The sequence below is a fragment of the Symphalangus syndactylus genome, chromosome 14 (assembly GCF_028878055.3).
Source record: "Symphalangus syndactylus isolate Jambi chromosome 14, NHGRI_mSymSyn1-v2.1_pri, whole genome shotgun sequence".
Lineage (NCBI taxonomy): Eukaryota > Metazoa > Chordata > Mammalia > Primates > Hylobatidae > Symphalangus > Symphalangus syndactylus.
In genome coordinates, this window is record NC_072436.2 from 32,261,989 (window position 1) to 32,286,121 (window position 24,133).

At 41.6% G+C, this 24,133-nt stretch overlaps 1 pseudogene; it reads right to left on the bottom strand.

Annotated features, from left to right (window-relative positions):
• Positions 1-1,641: 1,641 nt before the first annotated feature.
• Positions 1,642-18,888, bottom strand: LOC129462935 (ankyrin repeat domain-containing protein 11-like; annotated as a pseudogene).
• Positions 18,889-24,133: the final 5,245 nt, after the last annotated feature.

Genomic DNA, 24,133 nt, shown 5'->3' on the forward strand with positions numbered 1-24,133 from the left:
CTTTTTTCCAACTCCAGGTTCCAGAAACTTTGCCATTCTCTACATGAATCCGTGGCTTCATTGAGCTATGATCCATTTCTGAGACCATGATTCTGAGTTCTTTTATGGAAGCCTACCCTGTTATTAATGACAGAGAGTGTGTCTTAACACTGGAACTTCAAATTTACATTCCTATGGAATGGAATGGGTAGTTAGTGGGTTACACTAATGAATGGAATAGGTAATTAGTGGGTCAAGAAGACTCATGATCTGTAAAGTAAAGCATAGGGTATAGCAAACAGGGTGACTTAATTATTGACACATTTTTCTCACACTTATGCTTAATCTTTTCTGTTTGATCCTTCTTCATTCTCACTGTAACACCAGGAAATGATTAACAGGACCTCTCCTTTATGACACAAAGAGCTGAATTAGGCTTAGCTTTCTACTCACCACCACATTTTCCCTGGACCTCTCTTTCAGAGAATTATCTGACCCAACAGCTGAATGGGTTTTTCCCTTTATAAATCCTTTGTAACTCTAAAAGTTTTACTCAGTGTGCTGTCTCAATTTTATGCTCCTGATAATGCTGTTCTGCCAATGACCAACTCAGAACTCCTCCTATCTATGGGCTGTGTGTGTGCGTGTATGTGTGTGTGTGAGCATCATGTGGCAATTTCAGTTGTAGTAGTAGCTATGTATTGAGTTATAAGGGGGAGAAAATACAAATTAAACAATTTCTAACATCAAATGAGTTACTTCCAGGAGTTTAGCATCTTACAAACTGTACTGGAGGCTCCTGCTACATGTCTAGCTTTTTAAAAAATTAATTTATTCCTTTACACATACCTGAAAGTGATGTTACAGTATAGAAGTTATTTACAACTGTGCAGTAGTGTGTTGCAAACTAAATTATCTAGAAGGCAGCAAAAGTACATTGTGAATTTATAGAAAACTATACAGCGTTTGCAGATACACTTTTTATATGGTTATTGGCTCTGTAGTGTTTCAAGTTATGTTCTCAGAAACAGAAACAAAATGCACAATATTAAAAGAAAAAAGATACGAACCACGTGGATTTGACTCCATTAAAAACAGTACGGGGGTCCTGGTTCTGTGTCCCTCTGCCTGGGCAGGTGGCACGGCCAACGCCCTGCTCTGCACCAGGTTCTAAGCTCAGTCTGAGGCCTTTGCAGCTCTGTGGCAACAGGACCATGGTTGGGACGGCACTCCTTCCCCTCCGACCTGGAGGTCACTGTTTATGAGACATGGACACCTTAATTTTATTTTCTTTAGTTGATCAGGATGGAAAAAAAAAATTAAAAATCCACTCCATTCTCCAACTCCTGAAATGCCTCTGCAGTTGGCTGGAGAAAAGTGTCCGAAGGTTACCATTTTCAGACAGAAGCTGCCATGTGTGCCCCCGGCATGGTCTTCTCGTCCCGCCGGGGCCAGTGAGGCTCTGGGGGCTTTGCCCCCGCCGCGGCAGCTGGTAGACAAGAGACGTGTTTCACCTCCTCGACGTCTAGATCAGTCTGGAAGGGACCGAGACGCTGTGGCGTCTCTCTCGGGGTCTCTCCCCGCCCGGGTGGACGTGGCGCTCCCTCCTCGGCCCCTGGGGCTCAGCAGTAGCCATGCAGCCCTCGCCTACATCCTGCAGTCATCCCGCGGTGTCACGCCGGCAACAACATAAAGTCGTCGTTGACGTCGACCATGGGCACATAGAAGGAGGGCACTTCGTTCACGCACAGGGACTAGTGCCCGGCAGGGTCCAGTTTCTGCACTTTCAGCTGCCACTCCATCCTCTGCACGGCGTTCAGGGCCGCTGCCTCGTGCTGCTGCCACGTGAGCAGGTCTTCATGCGGTTGTACTTGTGGTCCAAGTCATGGAGCCAGATGAACTGGCGGGTGTTGAGCCGGTCGCGCACTGACTTGTTCTCGTCGTGCTAGCTCTCTAGGGGCATATTTTAAACCTCAGAGTCCAGCAGCATCGGGCAGGTGCTGAATGGCACTGCCTGGTTGGCGATGGTCCTGGCTGCCCTGCAGTGAACCTGCAGAATCTCCTGCTTATAGGACATATCAGCTTCTACTGCTCGATGCTGTGCTGCAGACGCAGCCTTTCCCGGACCGCCTCCTGCTGCCTGAACAGCTCGTTCAGGGACTCCGCCAGCGAGGGAAGGGGTGCGATCACGGGCATGTGGAGCTTGCTGAGTGACTTGCCGTCCAGGAGATAGGAGCCTGTGTAGGTGACCTATTCGGCGTACCACTGGGGCACCTGTGGCGTGATGCAGCACAGAATCTTGTGCTTCTCCTCGGTCTTCTTCCTGATCTGCAGGAATTCGAAGGTAGGGGTTGGCCCCTTCGCTGTGATAGAGCTCGATGGCGTCCAGCTTGATGGCGTCCATGATGGTGGCCAGCGTCTGCTGGATCACCTCCCGCGTCTGCTGCGTGGACGTGTTCAGCTGCTGAGTGGAGTGCTGGAAGCGGCGTTTGCGCGGATGCTGGGCTGGGCGTAGTCCTCCTCCGAGGCGCGGGCCTGGGGCACACTCCTTGGAGTGAGGTGTGCCCTACTTGCTCTCGTTCACGAGCATCTGCCGGTTCCTGGTGATGCACTGAGGGATCTACCCCACTCTAGGGGCTTTCGGGGCTTTGGCCGTGGGTTTTGGTTCTGATTCTGTGGCTTCTGGGTGGATGCCGCAGGGTCTTCGGCTGGGGTGGCAGCACGGGAGGCCTCAGTGTTGTCGTGGGGGCCAGCACTGTCCGCAGCCTGGGCTTGTGCCACAGTGTCCATGGGGGGCAGGGGGCGTCCGGGGCACAGAGGGATGCGGCGGGGAGTGGGGGGGTTCAGCCTCGGCCCCCTGGTCTCTGCTCCCCAGTTGGCACTGTTCACGGGGAATGGGTGTGGGCTCCATGCTGGAATCCAGATCCCCAGAGGCCCTCTCTTCTGGCACCGCCTCTGCCTCCGTAGCTTCTAGAGCCACGTCCAACTTTGGCTCCTCTGAGGGCTCAGGCTCGAGCTCTGTGGGAAGCTGGGTGGAGGCCTGGTCGGGAGGCAGTGACAACTGCTCCTCAGCCGCTGAAGCAGAAATATCCCCACCCTTACGACCACATGGGCCCCTGGAGGGATCTTTTCTGAAGGAGCAAGACTTTCTTTTACGGGTTCTGTTTCAACATCTGGGACATCTTTAGTCTGCAACGGAAGCTCCGGCAGTGAGAAGGACCCCAGGTCCAGGTCATCCTTGGGGCCGGCGAAGGCATCTGCCCAGGGCATTGGCTCCACCTGGCGGAGGGTAGACAGGCTGTGGCTGTTGTCCAGGAGTCTATTTACCAGGGGTTCCAGAGCCTCCACCTGAGCCACAGTGGTTACGGGCCTCAGGGCCCATGTCCAGCGGAGCTTCCGGAAGTGACTTGCAGTTGCTGAAGAAGGATTCCAGCCCGGAGGGAGGGGCGTAAGGAGCCGCCTCTGAGGTAGAAATGGTGGCGGGGATGGCTTCCACTCCGTCTTTGACGTCCTCCAGTCCTGGCTCAGCGATGGGCAGAGTGTTCGGGGAGAGAGAGGCGGAAAGGGGGCGGGTATGGCACCTCTGAGGCACTAAAGGGCCCTGGGGCTGCGGAGTGGAGGGAGTCCGCGGAGCAGAAATATTCTGGGGACTCAGGGAATCTCTGTGGAGACTTCAGCAGGAGGTCCGAGCCCACAGGCCAGCTGACAGGGTTTTCAGAGGCACTCCCGATCGGGCTGGAAGCAAGGGCCTGCTCGGCGGGGTGGGCCCACTCGACAGGCTCCTAGGTGATGACGGTGCTGATCCTCGTCCAGCGGCTCCAGGTAGCTGGGCTCCGGGGGGATGATGGCGGCTGTAGCCTGCTGGTCCTCGGTGGCGTCCAGGTGCGGGGGAATGGCCCCTTCGAGGGAAGGAACCAGCAGCTTATCTCTGGGGGAAGGGGAAGGTTTTGCTTGTAAATTTGGGAAGACGCCCTCTGGAGACGGGGTGACAGTGACAATGGCAGAGCGTCGACTTTGGGCAAGGAGAGGCCATAGTCTGTGGAATATTACCCTGCGGACAAGCAAGCAAACTTCTCCACGGGAACCGGGGGCAGGGGCGCCCTGTCTTCCCTCTAGTGCGGCAGGGGAAAGTCGTAGCTGGAGGCGGCAGGAAGGCTCTGCTGCCTGAGGAGCTTGTCTTCCACGCTGAATTCCTCCTAGAGAGTCCTCCTAGTATCAGCAGAGACCTAGCGGTAAAGGTTTATGGAGAGAGGCTTGGCAGGACCCTGGCTGGCGTTTTCCAAAAGCCCACTTGATGCCACGGAGAACCTGTCAAAAAAGGAGGGGGGCAGGCGCTGGAGGGAGCAGTGGGCACAGGCGTGGAGTGCTGGGAGTGGGCGCAGTCGAACACAAGGTCCGTGTAGTCATCGGTGCTGCAGGACGGGGTCCTGGGCGTGTGCATCACCTCCTCGTAGCTGGGGCAGGACAGCACCGACGTAGGAGTGGGCACGACAGTGGGTCGGCTCTGGTCAGGCCTAGGAGATGCAGGCAGGACCTCTTTCATGCGAGCCAGTCTTCGGAGTCTGCACCTGATCCCGGGTGTAGATTATTTTCGGCAGCAGGTGAAATAGGAGTCAACTCCTTGAGCTTTCTGTCTTTAAAGGGAGGGTCCAGCCCCAGAGGTTTCTTGGCAGGAATGTCCAGACCCTTCTTCCGCCCGTCGTCTGCTGGCCTCGCCCTCTCCTTGAGGTTGGGGTCTCTGGACCGGTGCCTCAGCTTTTCCATCTGCACTATCCCCTCCTTGTGCCCCTTGTGGCGCTCCTCGATCTCCAGGTCCTTCTGGGAGAACATCCTCTGGAAGCTGGTCATCATCAGGTCGCTGTCCCCCAGGAGCTTTTCCCTGGGCCTGGCATCTTGCCTGGGTCTTTGGACGGCAATACTTTATCATCCCCGTTGCTCATCTTCACGGAGTCGCCCTTTTCTTTCTCTGCACTGTCCTTGAATTTCTCCTTCAGTTTGGCCTCCCTGAGCCTTGGGTCCTCATCCCTGGACTTGTCTTTGAGTGTGCGAGGAGGGCTGTCCTTGTCTCTGGCAGTGGGCTTCTGCTCCATCCCTGTGATGCTGCAGGAGCCAGTCTGCATGCCTGTTCTAGTCCCTCTTCTTCTCGTCTGTCAATTTTTCCCTTTGTTTCTCTCTCTTATTCTCCACGTTTAGGATGTTGATGGTACTAGATCCATAAGGCCTTAGTTCCTTTTGTATTATCTTGGAAGGTTCTCTCTCCGAATCATTTTTATCTTTCTTTTCGGTAGAAAATAATTCAATGGTTTTATCTAGCCCATCTTCTATGTCAGCTTTCATGTTGTAAGAAACTCCATAAGCAACCACCTCCAGGAAGTCCTTTTCATACTGGCCGGAGTCCTACCTGGTGCTGCCCTCCTTGTAATCTCTGCCCTTCTCTTTTTTCTCGGCCTTTTCTTTCTTGGCTGTTTCTCTCACTCAGTAGTGGCTCTACCTGGATAAGAATGAGGAGTGTCTGTACCTCTCCTTCTCTTTCAGCTTCTCCGGGAGGCAGGCGCTCTCCCTGGCCTCCTCCTACACGGGTGGCTGCCTGAGAGACACCTCCAGGAAGGCAGTCAGCCCTGGCTCCTGCCCTTAGTCCGTGAAGCTGTCAGAGGAGACCTCACTGATTTTATCATTGGAGTCTTCTCTGTACTCATGGAGAGCTTCTTCTTCCAACTTTTCAAGCAGGCTTTTTTCCATGTCAGCACTTCTCAAGGACTTCGTCTCCTTGGAATATTCTTTATCTGACTTCTCTTTGTGTTTGCTGTTAGCCTTGTCTTCAGCAGAGTGTTTCGTTTCAGCCTTCTCAGGGAGCTTCTGTTTATTTTTCTTATCTTGCGTGGAGTCCACTGAAGCTCTTTCCTTCCTGTCCTTATACTTTTCTGGTACTCTTTATCTTTCTTCTTCTTTTGCTTTTCAAGGACTTTCTCTTTTTTGTCTGTCACCCCATCGGCAGCCCCTGTGTCCTTTCTCTTGTCTTTGGGCTCCTTGTCCTTTTGCCTCTCCGGGTGCTGCTGGTCAGAAGACGACTTCCTGTGTCTGTCAGAGTCATAGGCCTCCCGCCCTTCCTCCTTTTCCTGGAGGCCATCCACCCTCTGCAAGTCGCTGGCCTCTCCAATCTTGAACCCACTCCCCATGTAGTCATCTTTGTCATCTTTACTCTCTTCTGTGAATACATCTGTGATGTAACAGCTTTTCTCTTTGCCTTTGTTGTCATTTTTTTTTTTTTTTTCAGAGAAGTCTTCTGAGATAATCCCAGGGAAAGTCTTCTCCTTTTTCTCTTTCCCTTGGTCAAGAGACGCTTTCCTTTTTTTGTCTTTGCCATGTGTGTCTTTATGTTTTTTCCTTGGTATCTTTTTTCTCTTTAAAACATTTACCAAATTCTTTGTCCTTCTGACATTTTTTGAGGATAGATTTCTCACTTTTGTCCTTGTTACTGGACTTCTGTTTGTATTTTTCTGGTTTTGTTTTCTCCTTCCTTTCCTTATCAAGGCTGTCCTTCTTCTCTGGTGGTGCGGTTCCACGGCTCCAGACCCTTCCCAAAGTCGCAGTCAGACTTTTCCTTGAAGACACTCTGGCAGCCACATTCCTTCAGCTCCTCCTGGTGTGCGGTGTGCCTCCTCTGGCTTGGCCCTGCTGTCCCTGCGCTCCTTGGAGCTGTGGAGGGCGTCCTTTCTGTCCTGCCTGGCCTCTGTGGACTCTCTCGCTTCTTCTTGTCATTTTCCGAAAGGTAGCCAGGGACACTTTATGCTTTTCAGTCTGGTCTTTTCTCAGAGTTATTATCCAAATAGTCCCTGTCCTTTCAGAAGAAGAGCTGTCTATAGTCTCGCTTCTCCTGGGCCCTGCTGTCGTGCTTCCTCTCATGGCTGTCCTCCTTCACTGTTTCCAAGATCAGCTTGGCCACAGAGTCATTCTTCAAGTCCCTGTAGTCTGTCACTGCAGAGTCTCAGCTGTCCCCCACTTTGAAATCAAAGGATGAATCGGACAAGTCAAAAAAACACCGATCTCACTGATCGTCAGAAAGGCTAAATTTGGTGTCTTCATTCTCCAGAAACTGATTTTTGTTAAAATATTCATCAAAAGCAGAATTTTCCCTATAAACCTTTTTTTTTTTTTTGAGTTTTTCTTTATCTTCTTTAAAAGTCTTCTCCTTCTCTTTTGAAATGTTGTCCTGTTTCAAATCATTCTTTTTCTCTAATTTTGAGGGCCGGTCTTTTGACTTCTTCTTTCTCTCCTCTTTGTACAGTCTTAGTTTTTCTTCTTTCGAAGACTTTTCCTTCAGAGATTTCTCCTTTTCTGCTTTATTCAAACAGTTTTTCTCTTCTTGGAAAGATCTGCTGATGTCCTTGTTCATGTCTTTGATTCTCTTCAGTGATTTTTCATCTTTGGAGACCTTAATGATCTCATCTTTAAAGAGCCATTCTTTCTCTTCTGATTTCATTTTGCTAAGTTTCTCTTCTTTTTTAAAGTGGTCTCAATCATGCTTTAACACTTTTAACTTATTTTCAGTGGAAATGTCATTCTCTAAAAGTATAGCCTTATCTGACTTTTGCTTGTAGCCCTCATATTCATACGTAAAACATTTCAATTTCAGCTCTTGGATGATAGAACACTGTCCCTTCTCCTTGTTTTTGTGTTTGTGTTTTGTTTTATGTTTTTTGACAACTTTCCCCTCCTTGTACAGCTTGAGGATGGTGCCTTCTGTGCTGGAGAGGAAGGGGCTTCTCTTCTCTGACAGGGAGCCCTGCAGCCTGCCCAGCTTCCTGTGCTCCTGCTTCTTCCTCACTGGCTTCAGCGATTTCACACTGGAGCCCTCAGAGGAGTAATCAGACTCACTTGTCAGTCTCCTTCTTGTGGAGTCTGATAAGGAACTGACCTCTGACCAAGCCAGAGAGAAATGGTTTTCCAGTTGTCTGTCTGCCAGTGCTTGGTGTGCTGGTCCTTGTGGTTGGGGTTCTGCTTCTGGGTGGCAGAGCTCCCGTGAGAAGAGTTGGAGGAAGCGGACAGGCAGATGAACAGTGAGGGGTCCTTCAACACCAGCGGGGACCCCTTGAGGCAGCTGGAGCTCCCCATGGAGTCCCTGTCATCCTCCCCACTCTCTGAGGACTCACTCTCTGACTCTGAGGAACAGAACTTGTCGATCCGTTTTCCTCTCTGCCTTTTGTTTCTTTCTTTCACTTCGTTTTCATTTTATTTTATTTTTTTCCTTCTGCTGCTTGGCATTAGAAGCCTCTCGTGTCTTACTACCAGGCAATATTGTATGTGCCGAGAGTCTCAGCTTCTCTCCTGTCCCCATGGTGACACTCACATCCTCCTCGTCTAACGTGTCTGACAGGATATGATAGGATGCTTTCTTTGGTGCAATAGTGTTCTTTTTAGTGTAACTTTTAACCTCCATTTTGGGTATAGAGATAAAACTATTGGATTTTGTTTCTTTTCTGTAATACTTTTTTAACAGGTTCAGAGCACGTTTCTCTTCTATTTCAGTGACTCATATATATGTGGTAAAAAATAAAAAATAGTGTCTTAGATGGCTTCTTCTAATCTTTCAACAACCTCCTTTCTAATTATGGCTACTTACCACTTCTCTGCTTTCATGAATATCTAACCTGTGTTCAATAACCACAAAGCATCAATATCAGCTAATACCTATTCTACATCTTGCAGATATATACTACTTTAGGCTAGTGTGAAAAGGATCTTACATGTTTCACTTATATTACTAAGTTGTAATCACTTTTTAGCTTACCAGTTTCTCTAAAGAGAATACAAGTTTCAAGATAGCACCACCAACAAAAAGTCAAATTTGTATGTCTACCTTCTTGTGATAGAGTGAATTATTGTTTCCAATTTATCAGTTGCATGTAGTAGTTATTTACATACTCATACTCATACCATTGTCATGGCTTCCTTTACCTCCACTGACTTGGTGCTTGGCCACAATCACTTGTTTTCACGAACATAATGTTAATGGACAAGATATGAGTGATCACTTGAAATGAGCATGTATGATTGACTTTGGGCTCTTCTTCTCCATTTTTTCCACTGGCAGCACCACTTTGCACTTCCTCTGATCCAAGGATAATGAATAACACTTACAGCAGACCTAGAACAACCTCAGACATTGGGGCCAAACACAGCTGAGCCTAGCCTAGATGACTAAACCTGAGATGATGTGAAGACATCTGTGATACAGATATAAATGCTTATTTTTGTATACCACTGAGATTTTCTGGTGGTTTATTTTGTAGCATTATGTTTAACTCTCTATATTTATTACAATGTTTACAATGTAGTAGATATCTCAACATTTGTTTAAAATGAACAAAATGACCATTATTTAAATCAACCCGTTAAACAAACAGACACATTTGGGTAGATGATACTGCACTCAATAATCATAAACAAGATGGGAGTTTTTAAGAAAACCCATATGGATAGATCAGAGTATGTCCCCATCACATGGCCAAATACTGACTAAAGTTGTTAAATGAAGAAGATGATGTATCACCTATTACTCTGGATAAAAAAAACTAGTTAGAGTGATAGAATTGAGATGGTAAAACAAATGGTAGAGTTAAGTATGAATGTTTTTAAGTTTATTAGATGTTCAGCAGAGCTCCAGGGAAGATGGAGGTCACTTAGACCAGAAAAGGAGTCTTAGGAGAGGGGCACCTAGAGCAGCACTTCTAAAAACTTGTAGGATTTAGGGAGAAGGAGGAAGAAAGGGTCATTCTAGACAGAGAGAGGAACACATAGAAAACTGTTCAGGCAGTTAAGAATGGCCTGTGTTGGTGGGAAAGAGTGTACACTGGAGAGCAGGTCAAAATCAAAATGAGAGAAGGTGGCATAATTTGAGTGGGATCAAATACTGGGTGACAGTGTATGCCAACTAAGAGTCTGAAAATGGTCCATATAGAATCAGAAAAACACTGACAATTCTTGGGCCAGAAAATGATATAGTAAAAGAAAAATTGCTCTGGCAGAAATATTTAGAGTTGTTTGAAGAAGGAGAAAATAAAGGTAATAGAATCACAGTGCTAGGTAGTGTACTTATGCAAACCTTAGCCTCATAACCTGAGGTTTCTTTTTATACCACAGGCAAAAACATGAGTGTTCTCCAAAGTTATCATTTTCTCTATTATGTAAATTTGGAAGAGAGTTTAAAAAGTTAAGCAGCAGGAGATTAAGTGGTTAGGTTAGGAAAGAACAATACTTTGGTACATCTGGACTTCGAGCCAGATTCTCTGAACTATGTTCATTATCTGAGACACTGATTGCAAAGACCACATTACCCAATGTAGGTGCAAAAGAAGAGTTAATTAAAGCTATTCTTGAGAAGTTAGAAGAAAAGGTTTTTATTACCACGAGGCAGAATTTTTCCTCAGTTCTTAAGGAAGGCTGTCAGCTGAGCTTCTGGAAATCATAACCCAAGTCTTAAACTTAAAGCTTACAATGTTACTCATGCTCGGTAACATAAAAGTGATATCATTGTTGCTAGCAAATTAGAGGTCTTCAAATTGCTGAAAGAGACATAGAACAAGAGTTGAATCAATTATCTCATATTTAGTGTGTGTGTGTGTGTGTGTGTGTATATGTGTGTGTGTGTCTTCATAAATATTACATAAACATGTTAGAATTTGATTTTGGGGCATTTTCCAACCTGTTACTAACACCTATCTCTATATATTCATTATATACCTGATAAAATGCCTCTGTTACTTTTAGTTTCAAATGTATTTTTATAACATCATGGACTTTTTGAGCTGAAAGAGATTTTATAGAAATCACATCCCATCTTGTCACTGTCAGAAGTGGAATCAGTTGTCTTAGCGGTGACTGCAGTGGTGGAGGTAGGCTGGAGAGCTTTTATTTTAGTGTTTCTTATTAACGATGCCACTGTTCATCGATCACTTAAAGGCTTAAAGTCTTACAATCATCCCTGACTTATCCCTTCTCTCATTCTCACCTGGTGTTGATTCTGATACCGAAATGCCCCTTATTTCTGACTCCTCCTTTAAACTCCATTTGAAACACTCTACTTTAAATCTCCATTGTCTCTAACCTAGAAAATTTAAATAACCTCACAATTTATTTCTGTGTCTATTTTTTTTTGCTTTTGTCCTTCTTACACATTGTTCTTTCTGAAAGTTATCATTGATTATACAATTCCTGATTTTAAAATAATAATAGATTCTGTATCTCATTACATGCCTAATAAAATTCAAGGTCTTTAAGTTACACAACAGCACTCTATGATTTGATCCCAAAACACAACTTCAATCTTATGCCTAATATATATATGGTCAACTATGAGCCAGATATCACTTATTACTGGACAAATGTGTCTTATGTTTTCCAACCCGTATAAGAACTTACTGCATCAGAACCAATTTTTATGATGCCAACTCTCAATAACAAAAACAGTCTGATTTATATTTAAATTATTCTGAAAAAAATGTGTATATATTTTTTGTCTATACACACACACACACGTGTATTTGTAATCTGATTTTGAAAGATTGTCGTCATAAATGGCTATAATTTATAACATTTTGAATATTAATTTGTATGGAATGCCTCAAGTTTTTTAAAAAGTTAATTAGTTATTATACCATCCTAAATATTACTCTTTTCTTTTTTTTGCTTTAATACATTAATTGGCTTTTTATACTGATTTTGATAGAGAATCACAAAGTTTTCTCAAATTACAATCAATATTCTCATGTCTGTATCATATCAAAAGTGTTTTTCCTTTAAGAACCAAATGTATTTTCATAAACTACTTTCCATTTATCAAATAATCTCATAGAGTTTTCCACCTTTTACTTGTCAGCTCTTGCTCACATATGGCAAGTAGTCCATTGTCATTGTTAAGAGTTTGAGCTGTGCAGGCAGATTGCCTCCATCATAAACATGTCTCTCTCACTTAGTAGTTTTATGACCATAAGAAAACTATATAACCTTTGGGTGCCTCAGTTTTCTCATGTAAAAATAATAATAATAATATTCCATATGTTATTTATGAAGATTAACCAAGACTATACATATACAAGCCTCTGAACAGCATCTGACTCATAGCTATCACTCAATAAGTATTAGCTATTATTATCCACAATTAACTGCCCTAAAACCTAAAGCTCAAATGTCCCCTTGAGCTATTTTATTCTCAAGTTATATTTGAACTTCCAACAATGACGGAAACTTTCTAAAAACATTTTGCGTTATGTTTTAATTAAAGAGACTGAAATTTACCAGAAAAAAATAATATCCTACTATTTTAATAATAGTAGATAAAGTAGGTAGGTGTTGTAAGAATAAAATAATTACTTTGAATACTTGAAAGTGAAAGTTAATGCTCTAGAAAGAAACCAGCTTCTTTTTGTTTTCTCAACTTTTATTTTAAATACAGGGGTACGTGTGCAGGTTTGTTACGCGGGTAAATTGCATTTCGCTGGGGTTTGGTGTATAAATGATTTCATCACCCAGATAGTCAGCATAGTATCTAGTTGGTGTTGTTTTCAACCCTCACCCTCCTCCCACCCTTCCCCCTCAAGTAGGCCCTGGTGTCTGTTATTCCCTTCTTTGCGTTCATGTGTGCTCAATATTTAGCTACCACTTATAAGTGAGAACATAAAGTATTTGGTTTTCTGTACCTACATTAATTGTCTTAGAATAATGGCTTCCAGCTGCATCCATGTTGCTGCAAAATGCCTAATTTCAGTTTTTTATGGCTGTGTATTATTCTATGACAGAAACAGCCTTCTTAATATTAGAGTCTGCTCAAGAATTTTGACCTCATAATTGTCATGGTTCTCCCACCTAACAGGGATTTTGAATGATTTCAAGAGGAAATAAGAGGCATGGACAAATCAGATGCCTAGATATTGTCTTTATATCTGTCAGCTTTGTACTTGATACTAGAGATTAGCCCTCTGTAGTGTAGACATATCCTTCCCAGGCTGTTCTAGGAGATAGAAAAAAGGAGATGCCTTTACATAGTCGATTTCAGTGTTTCTTAAATGTTACCATGCATCAGAATCACAGGAGGGCTTATTAAAATAGTGATGGCAGGAGGATTCAAGATGGCCGAATAGGAACAGCTCCAGTTTGCAGCTCCCAGTGAGATCAACACAGAAGGCAAGTGATTTCTACATTTCCAATTGAGGTCCCCAGTTCATCTCATTGGGACTGGTTGGACAGTGGGAGGGAGAGCCGAAACAGGGCAAGCCTGAGGAACTCCAGCACAGATACTGCGCTTGCCCCACTGAACTAACTGCAGGAGCTCTTTTTTTTTTTTTTTTCCATACCCCAGTGGCTCCTGGAACACCAGTGAGACAGAACTGTTCACTCCCCTGGAAAGGGATACCGAAGCCAGGAAGCCAAGTGGTCTGGCACGGCAGGTGCCTCCCCCACAGGGCCCAGGAAACATTCACTGGCTTGAAATTCTTGCTGCCAGCACAGCAGCAATCTGAGATCCACCTGGGATATTCGAGCTTGGTGGGGGAGAGGGGCGTCTGCCATTGCTGAGGCTTGAGTAGGCAGTTTACAGTCACAGCGTAAGCAAAGCCTGTGGGAAGTTCGAACTTGGTGGAGCCCACTGCAGCTCAGCAAGGCTGCTGTGATCAGACTGCCAGATTTCTCCTCTCTGGACAGGGTGTCTCTGTGAAAAAGGCATCAGCCCACGTCAGGGGCTTATAGCAGACTTAAACATCCCTACCTGACGACTCTGAAGACCAACAGAACTCTCAGCACAGCGTTGGAGCTCTTCTAATGGTCAGACTGCCTCCTCAAGTGGGTCCCTGACCCCCGGGTATACTGACTGGGAGACATCTCCCAGTAGGGGCTGACAGACACCTCATACAGGAGAGCTCTGGCTGGCACCTGGCAGGTACCCTTCTGGGACAAAGCTTCCAGAGGAAAGAACAGGCAGCAATCTTTGCTGCTCTGCAGCCTCCGCTGGTGATACCCAAGCAAACAGGATTGGGAGTGGACCTCCAGCAAACTTCAGCAGACCTGCAGCAGAGGGGCCTGACTGTCAGAAGGAAAAGAAACAAACAGAAAGGATTAGCATGTCCACACAAAGACCCCATCCGAAGGTCACAAACATCAAAGACCAAAGGTAGAGAAATCCACAATGATAGGGAAAAATAAGTGCAAAAAGGCTGAAAATTCCAAAAACCAGAATGCCTCTCCTCCTCAAAGGATCACAACTCCTTGCCAGCAAGGGAACAAAACTGGACGGAGAATGAGTTTGATGAACTGACAGAAGTAGGCTTCAGAAGGTGGGTAATAACAAACTCCTCCGAGCTACAGGAGCATGTTCTAACCCAATGCAAGGAAGCTAAGAACCTTGAAAAAAGATTAGTCGAATTGCTAACTAGAATAACCAATGTAGAAGAATATAAATGACCTGACAGAGCTGAAAAACACTGCATGCAAACTTCATGAAGAATACACAAGTATCAATAGCCAAATTGATCAAACAGAAGAAAGATATCAGTGATTGAAGATCAACTTAATGAAATAAAGAGAGGAGACAAGATTAGAGAAAAAAAGAATAAAAAGGAATGAACAAAGCCTTCAAGAAATATGGGACTATGTGAAAAGACCAAATCTATGTTTGATTGGTATACCTGAAAGTGACAGGGAGAATGGAACCAAGTTGGAAAACAATCTTCAGGATATCCAGGAGAACTTTCTCAACTTAGCAAGGCAGACCAACATTCAAATTCAGGAAATACAGAGAACACGACAAAGATACTCCTCGAGAAGAGCAACCCTAAGACACATAATCATCAGATTTACCAAGGTTGAAATGAAAGAAAAAATGTTAAGGTCAGCAAGAGAGAAAGGTCGAGTTATGCACAAAGGGAAGCCCATCAGACTGACAGCGGATCTCTCAGCAGAAACCCTACAAGCCAGAAGAGAGTGGGGGCCAATATTCAACATTCTCAAAGGAAATAATTTTCAACCCAGAATTTCATAACCAGCCAAACTAAGCTTCATAAGCAAAGGAGAAATAAAATCCTTTACAGACAAGCAAATGCTGAGAGATTTTGTCACCACCAGATCTGCCTTACAAGAGCTCCTGAAGGAAGCACTAAACATGGAAAGGAACAACTGGTACCAGCCACTGCAAAAACATTCCAAATTTTAAAGAACATTGACATTATGAAGAAACTGCATTAACTAATGGGCAAAACAACCAGCTAGCCTCATAATGACAGGATCAAATTCACTCATAACAATATTAACCTTAAATGTAATTGGGCTAAATGCACCAATTAAAAGACACAGACTGGCAAATTGGATAGAGTCAAGACCAATCAGTGTGCTGTATTCAGGAGACCCATCTCATGTGCAGAGACACACATAGGCTCAAAATAAAGGGATGGAGGAAGATCTACCAAGCAAATGGAAAGCCAAAAAAAAAGCAGGGATTGCAATCCTACTCTCTCATAAAACAGACTTTTTTTTTTTTTTTTGAGACAGTCTCCCTCTATCACCCAGGCTAGAGTGCAGTGGCATGATCTTGGCTCACTGCAAGCTCTGCCTCCTGGGTTCATGCCATTCTCCTGCCTTAGCCTCCCGAGTAGCTGGGAATACAGGTGCCTGCCATAACACCTGGCTAATTTTTTGTATTTTTAGTAGAGATGGGGTTTCACTGTGTTAGCCAGGATGGTCTCGATCTCCTGACCTCATGATCTGCCTGCCTCGGCCTCCCAAAGTACTGGGATTACAGGTGTGAGCCACCACACCTGGCCAAAACAGACTTTAAACCAACAAAGATCAAAGGAGACAAAGCAAGCTATTACATCATGGTAAAGGGATCAATTCAACAAGAAGAGCTAACTATCCTAAATATATATGCACACAATACAGGAGCAACTAGATTCATAAGACAAGTCCTTAGAGACCTACAAAGAGATTTAGACTCCCACACAATAATAATGGGAGACTTTAATACCCCACTGTCAATATTAGACAGATCAACAAGACAAAAGATTAACAAGCATATCCAGGACTTGAACTCAGCTCTGCACCAAGCAGACCTAATAGGCATCTACAGAACTCTCCACCCCAAATCAACACAATATACATTCTTCTCAGCACCACATTGCACTTATTATAAAACTGACCACATAATTGGAAGTAAAGCACTCCTCAGCAAATGTAAAATAAGAGAAATCACAACAAACTGTCTCTCAGACCACAGTGCAATCAAATTAGAACTCAGGGTTAAGAAAATCACTCAAAACCACACAACTACATGGAAACTGAACAACCTGCTCCTGAATGACTACTGGGTAAATAACGAAATGAAGGCAGATATAAAGATGTTCTTTGAAACCAATAAGAACAAAGACACAACGTACCAGAATCTCTGGGACACATTTAAAGCAGTGTGTAGAGGGAAATTTATAGCACTAAATGCCCACGAGAGAGCAGGAAAGATCTAAAATCGACACCCTATCACCACAATTAAAAGAACTAGAGAAGCAAGAGCACACAACTTCAAAAGCTAGCAGAAGGCAAGAAATAACTAGGATCAGAGCAGAACTGAAGGAAATAGAGACACAAAAAACCCTTCAAAAAAATCAATGAATCCAAGAGCTGGGTTTTTGAAAAGATCAACAAAATTGATAGACCACTACTAGCAAGACTAATAAAGAAGAAAAGAGAGAAGAATCAAATAGACACAATAAAAAATGATAAAGGGGATATCACCACTGATCCCACAGAAATACCAACTACCATCAGAGAATACTATAAGCACCTCTTTGCAAATAAACTAGAAAATCTAGAAGAAATGGGTAAATTCCTGGACACTTACACCCTCCCAAGACTAAACCAGGAAGAAGTTGAATCTCTGAATAGACCAATAATTGGCTCTGAAATTGAAGCAATAATTAATAGCCTACCAATCAAAAAAACTCCAGAACCAGATGGATTCACAGCCGAATTCTACCAGAGGTACAAAGAGGAGCTCGTACCATTCCTTCTGAAACTATTCCAGTCAGTAGAAAAAGAGAGAATCCTCCCTAACTCATTTTATGAGGCCAGGATCATTCTGATACCAAAGCCTGGCAGAGACACAACAAAAAAAGAGAATTTTAGACCAATATCCCTGATGAACATTGATGCAGAAATTCTCAATAAAATACTGGCAAACCGCATCCAGTAGCACATCAAAAAGCTTATCCATCGTGATCAAGTCAGCTTCATCCCTGGGATGCAAGGCTGGTTCAACATACAAAAATCAGTAAACTAATACATCACATAAACAGAACCAATGACAAAACCACATGATTATCTCAATAGATGCAGAAAAAGCCTTTGACAAAATTCAACAACCCTTCATGCTAAAAACTCTCAATAAACTAGGTATTGATGGGATGCATCTCAAAATAATAAGAGCTATCTATGACAAACCCACAGCCGATATCATACTGAATGGGCAAAAACTGGAAGCCTTCCCTTTGAAAACTGGCACAAGACAAGGATGCCCTCTCTCACCACTCCTATTCAACATAGTATTGGAAGTTCTGGCCAGGGCAGTCAGGCAAGAGAAAGCAATAAAAGGTATTCAAATAGGAAGAGAGGAAATCAAATTGTCTCTGTTTGCAGATGACATGATTGTATATTTAGAAAACCCCATTGTCTCAGCCCAAAATCTCCTTAAGCTGATGAGCAACTTCAGCAAAGTCTCAAGATACAAAATCAATGTGCAAAAATCACAAGCATTTCTATACACCAACAACAGACAAACAGAGAGCCAAATCATGAGTGAACTCCCATTCACAATTGCTACAAAGAGAATAAAATACCTAGGAATCCAACTTACAAGGGATGTGAAGGACCTCTTCCAGCAGAACTGCAAACCTCTGCTCAAGGAAATAAGAGAAAACACAAACAAATCAAAAAATATTCCATGCTCATGGATATGAAGAATCAATATTATGAAAATGGCCATACCACCCAAAGAAATTTTTAGATTCAATGCTATCCCTATGAAGCTAACACTGACTTTTTCCACATAATTGGAAATAACTACTTTCTATTCCATATAGAACCAAAAAAGAGTCTGCATAGCCAAGACAATCCTGGACAAGAAGAACAAAGCTGGAGGCATCACACTACCTGACTTCAAACTACACTACAAGGCTACAGTAACCGAAACAGTATGGTGCTGGTACCAAAACAGATATAGAGACCGATGGAACAGAACAGAAGCCTCTGAAATAACATCACACACCTACAACCATCTGATATTTGACAAACCTGACACACACAAGCAATGGGGAAAAGATTCCCTATTTAATAAATGATGTTGCAAAAACTGGCTAGCCATATGCAGAAAATTGAAACTGGACTCCTTCCTTACACCTTATACAAAAATCAACTCAAGATGCGTGAACGACTTAAACTTAACTAGAAATACCATTTGACCCAGCAATCCCATTACTGGACATATACCCAAAGGATTATAAATCATTCTACGATAAAGACACATGCACACGTATGTTTATTGTGGCACTATTCCCAATAGCAAAGACTTGGAACCAACCCAAATGTCCATCAATGATAGACTGGATTAAGAAAATGTGGCACATATACACCATGGAATCCTGTGCAGCCATAAAAAATGATGAGTTCATGTCCTTTGCAGGGACATGGATGAAGCTGGAAACCATCATTCTCAGGAAACTATCACAAGATCAGAAAACCAAACACTGCATGTTCTCACTCATAAGTGGGAATTGAACGATAAGAACACGTGGACACAGGGAGGGGAACATCACACAACAGGGCCTATTGAGGGGGTGGGGGGCTAGGGGAGGGATAACATTAGGAGAAATACCTCATGTAGGTGCCAGGTTGATGGGTGCAGCAAACCACCATGGCATGTGTATACCTGTGTAGCAATTCTACACATGTAACCCAGAACTTAAAGTATAATAAAAAATAAAAATAAAGTAGTGATGGCTGGGCCTCGTCCCTAGGGATTCTGGTTCAGCATTTTTTGGGTGAAACAGAGGACTTGCATCTCTAACAAATTCCTAGGTAATACTGATGCCACTATCAAGATCCTAATTGAGAATAACTGCTCTGTTCTCTTCAAAGTTTTCTTACCTTCACATCATTGTCTCCTCTTATGTCTGTTCATTATTCCTCTCTTGATCAATACACTTATGTTTCTGTCTCTGCTTGAGAGAGAGCTTTGGCTTCCTTTGCACATATTCAACCACAGGCACTGAAATGTATTGAAGTTTCCTGTGTTTCACAAGTGGAAGAATCACAAGCAATTTACAATATTTTCCCCAGACAGTTTCACTTTCCAACTATTCATCCTCTCCACTTCCTTAAAGATATCTTCCCTTGCTAGTTGATGTTGTTTGATTTTCTTCTCTTCATAACTCACAATACCTACTAGCTCATTTTCTTGTTTCACTCATTGTTACTTTCTATGGGTTAGTTTCCTCCACATGACTTAATTATAAACTCTGTGAGAGTAGAGGACTTTGCCATATATTTTCTGTTTCAGCACAGTCTTTAGTAAGTAGATGTTTCTTCTCCATGTGTTCTTATTTATCATCAAATTTCTCTGATACAGCCTTTCATGATATCAACTAATAAGCAGGTAGAGTTTATGGCAATTTGCATGGGTCATGGGTAGTATTGTAAGGTTTAGTAAATAAAAATGCCACACCCTAAGGTAAGTTTGAAATTTAACAAAGGATATTTTTTAGTATAAATATATCCCGTGCAAAATTTGCGACATACTTATACAAATTATTTTGCTTTTCTGAAATTCAAATTTTATGAGCATACTATATTTTATCTGGCAACGGTTTTCATGGCTTTTCAGAACTTGGTTCTTCAGATCATTAATAGAGTCACGTGAACATATCTTGCTCCCAGAAATAGCCCTTTTATAATATTTCATCATATCTTAGCCATGTGACTTTAGGTAAGATACCTAATGTCTTTGAGCTTTAGTTGATTCAAGATGAATGGAGATAATAAATAAAATTGTTCAAGCAGATATATAATACTTTCTCCAAGAATTCCAAGCTACTATTCACATAATGACCATAAATATCCCTGTAAATTGGTAACCGAGGAAGATTCCAAGGTATTATATTTAAAATATATACATATCACATATTATATTTAAAGCTCATGGTAAATTCTGTTAAGGTATAGTTCTCCTTGCTAGAAGAATAAACAAGCAATAAGTTTTGGAATGTACAAGTTTAAGAAATAGATTGTTAACAATTTTGGAGTTCCTGGGGCCACTGGCCTCATAGTTTGAAGCCGAGTCATCTGGTGAAAGGAAACAGAGAAAAGCCAGACCGTGGGTGTTTCCTTGGATCAGGCTCCCTGTGATCCCATAGCTCCTACCACTAAGTTTTTCACCACCAGCATCACTACCACACAGTCGTGGTTAATGAAATTCGTCCCTGCGATCAGTTGCCCTCATTATATACCTTATCTAAGTTGGTCTCATTGGAAGAGAATCAAGTGTGTGATCATAAGGTGAGATCTAAGAGATCTGCTTTGTCTAATATTATATAAGTAAGTAATGCTCTTATGCTAAAAATTGATTATTTAACAGGTATCCTGGAACAAGTTCTCATGAAATGGGAGTGTAGGAAACAGATGCCTGGGAAGAAAAACTAAGAGTGCTGATATAATTAACACATAGGCACCAGATAAATTTGCCTTTATCACTACTTTCCCAAGGCTGTCTCTGTCCCAGAAATATGGACAATTGTTAGGTTAAATCACGAAGAGATAAGAAAAGACAGAAAGTTCATCAACTCTAGCCTGTTAGGACTTGACACCCACATGCTGACCTTGGTTTGCTTTCAATTCCTTGATGCCACACCTGTGTCTGCTAAAACTGACTGTGGTCTAGTATGCTTGACCCTCTTTAAAAGAGTGAATGGTTCCACTTTGTGCTTCATTTATCTTGAAAGGAGGCTCAAGATTGTTTAAGGTCATGAAATGTACCCTAGGTTCAAGCTGTGACAGTTTAGTGAATTCTAAATGAGTATTTCCTACTGTTTGCAATTATTTCTCAGCCTAGAAAAGATTTTTGGCTGGTGTCAGGGTTTGAAGTTTCTTTATGTTGTTTTCAACTACACATTATCCTCTCTCTCTCTTTTGGTTTTGTTCCTGATATCATATGTGCTTCTCAATCAGGCTGTACTTGTCAACTGCCTTTCAACTTACTACTGCAGACTCTTTCCAAATGTGTTCATTTTTTTTATTGTCAAATTATTATTGTCTCCTAAAATGTTTCTGCTTTCTCTTTTCTCTCATTGAATTTTCATCTTCTTTTGTTTTAAAATTAATCAAATCAAGCAATAGTTGTGTTCCATGCCTTCTTATATAAGGAATTGTTACATGCAAGCAACTAGCTTGTACAATTACATTTTGTAACATATATATTTGTTTTTAGTAAAAAGTTGGCTATAAATAACTTAATTATTTTCTTTACCTGTCTCTCAAATTGAATATAGCTCCAGAGGTGGTATTTTGGAAATAAAGAAAAACAAAAATAAGAGTTTCTTATTTCTTGTCAATTAAGAAAGTGTAAGATAAAAGGTAATCTTCGTGTCCTTTTGGTAGAAATTATTACAGAAAATTGTATCACAACTCCTCTTTTAAGTAGAACTTCACTTAGCCAACTGCAGCAGTATAATTGTGTCTTCAATTTAAATATCTATAGAACTAAAGGTTTTATATGTCTTCTCTAAGATCCATCTTAGCAGAATAATCAAAAAAATATAAGTACTAAAATACAGAAGTAACTTATTTCATTAATTTCCATTTAGCTTCATGTTAGTAAACAGTTTGAAGAATCTATATATTTTTATGTTTTAGATTAGCAGAATATAAGTTTTGTCCATATAGACAGATATTTAGATCTGGTTTTAATATTTTGATAGATCTGTGTATTCAAGTCAATGCAGAGTTTGATTGATGTCACTTCCACTAAAACTATTGAAACATATCTAATGCATAATTGCCAAAGGTTTATTTCCTGATTACAACATATTTAAATGAGATATTATTTTTTAAATGCATACTCCTGGGGTCTTACACATAGTGGAATAAGAGAAATCATGTTGCATTCATTATCTCAATTTCTTTTTAAAATTCCCCAAACTTCTTCTCTAATATGATTTTCTGCACCCACACATTTACTTCCCTAGTTTTGCCAATTTTCACAGGTAAGAGGTAAATCTTTTAACAACTTTGAAACCAAGATAAGTGGCTTCTGCAACTAGGTGTTGTGACACTATATATATTGCAGGCAAAACTAGTATGAGAAGAGAAGTGACCAGCCAGTAATTCACCAGTGTGGAGGAAAAAGAACTCAATTGATCAAGAAATAAATGTAAGCAAACCCAACAGATAACCATTAGCAACTTCATATATGGGGACTAGTGTAAAGTACAATATTGAGGTATTGCTGGAGGTATGAAGTTAGGGTTGTTCATCCTTGAGCCTCCTCAAATCTGCAAGAAAGGCCAACAAATTTTAACCCATTCTAAGCAATTGTGTCACCATGATATTCACTGCTTCGCTTACTGTAGATAGCATGCTGAGTATAATAAAATAATTTTCACTAATTTCAGCATTTGTTCAAAAGTGAAGGGTATACTTCCAACAAAAGAGAAAAAATTGACACTTCTCAATAGCTCTAAATGACAGAAGCCAACCTGACACTTTTAGAATTTTAAAAAATAATTTTAATGAGGAATTATTTATAAAAATAAATGTCACCCATTTTAAATATAATACTATTTCTGTTGGTCCCTTCTTTCTCCTTTCCATTTGTAACCCCCATTACTTATATATTAAACCACTTATTCTACATTTCACTGAGGCTGTGTTCATTTTTCTTAGTGTTGTTCTCTTTTCTTATTTATGAATATGCATAATATCTTTAAGTTAACCAATTGTTTCCTACATCTGTTGGTAATTCAGTCTCAATGTGTTTTTCTTTTCTGATATTATATTTTTCATTTTTATTAAGTTCAATTTGGCCTTTAATTCATGGTTATTTAACTTCTTTATTGTGTTTCTTCTTTTCTTCATTTCTGTGAGCATATTTTAAAGATTTATAATACCTGTTTTACCTTGAATGCTAATCATAGAATCTTTATTTCCATTGATAGATTTTTTCGTGGTTCTGTATTTTATTTTCCTGCTTTTTTGCACACCTGACAATTTTTTATTGGACTTAAGTGTCAAATTTGTCTGTATTTCTAAAAAAGATATTGTATGTTGCTTTAGCACAGAGTTAATTGGCAACAGCTTGATTATTTCAAGCTTTGCATTTTATTGTTTATTATGCCAAATACAGAGCAACCTTTATTCTGAAGCTAATTTAGCCCTACTACTAAGGCATATTCCTTCTGAGGACTCTCCCTCATGATCCTGTCTTACCTGCAGGATTTGGTGAGCCTGCTCTTCTATGGTTGTTTTTTCTGCATCTTTGGAGAGTTTCATCCCATTCCCGCATATCTTAGTACTCAGTGGAAAAAGGGAGGAAACTATTTGTAGTTCTCCCAAGCTGTCTTTCAGTGCAGTTTTGTCCTCCTGGTATTCTGCTCTACATATTCTAGTAAACTAAACCTCTCCAAATTCTGGTTTCTGTTACAGTATCAAACTCTGATCTCAAGAAGTTTAATGGTTGAAATAAACTATCAAAAATTAAATATGTTCACATTTTCGACTTTTTGAGTGACTCATTTAAAAATTTAAAGACTTTAGGGAATAAATTATGAGTATAGATAGCTCTGCAATGCTTCTGAATACCATTGTAGCTTAACATGAGGATAAAACTATAAAACATAGGGAAAAAACCTTACAAACTCTTTGTATCATTCATAAAGATTTTAGAGCTTACATAATATGGCATTTTAACACATTTAGAATAAAGTACTAGATGTAAGAACTATAAAATTGTCAAGTAGAATTTATTTAAAATTAGAAAAATGAGTCATATTGAGAATTACACTATTAAAATTCATCTCATTAATAAGATAAAAACATACGATGCTCTAAATAAATGGCCAAAAGTCATTTTTCA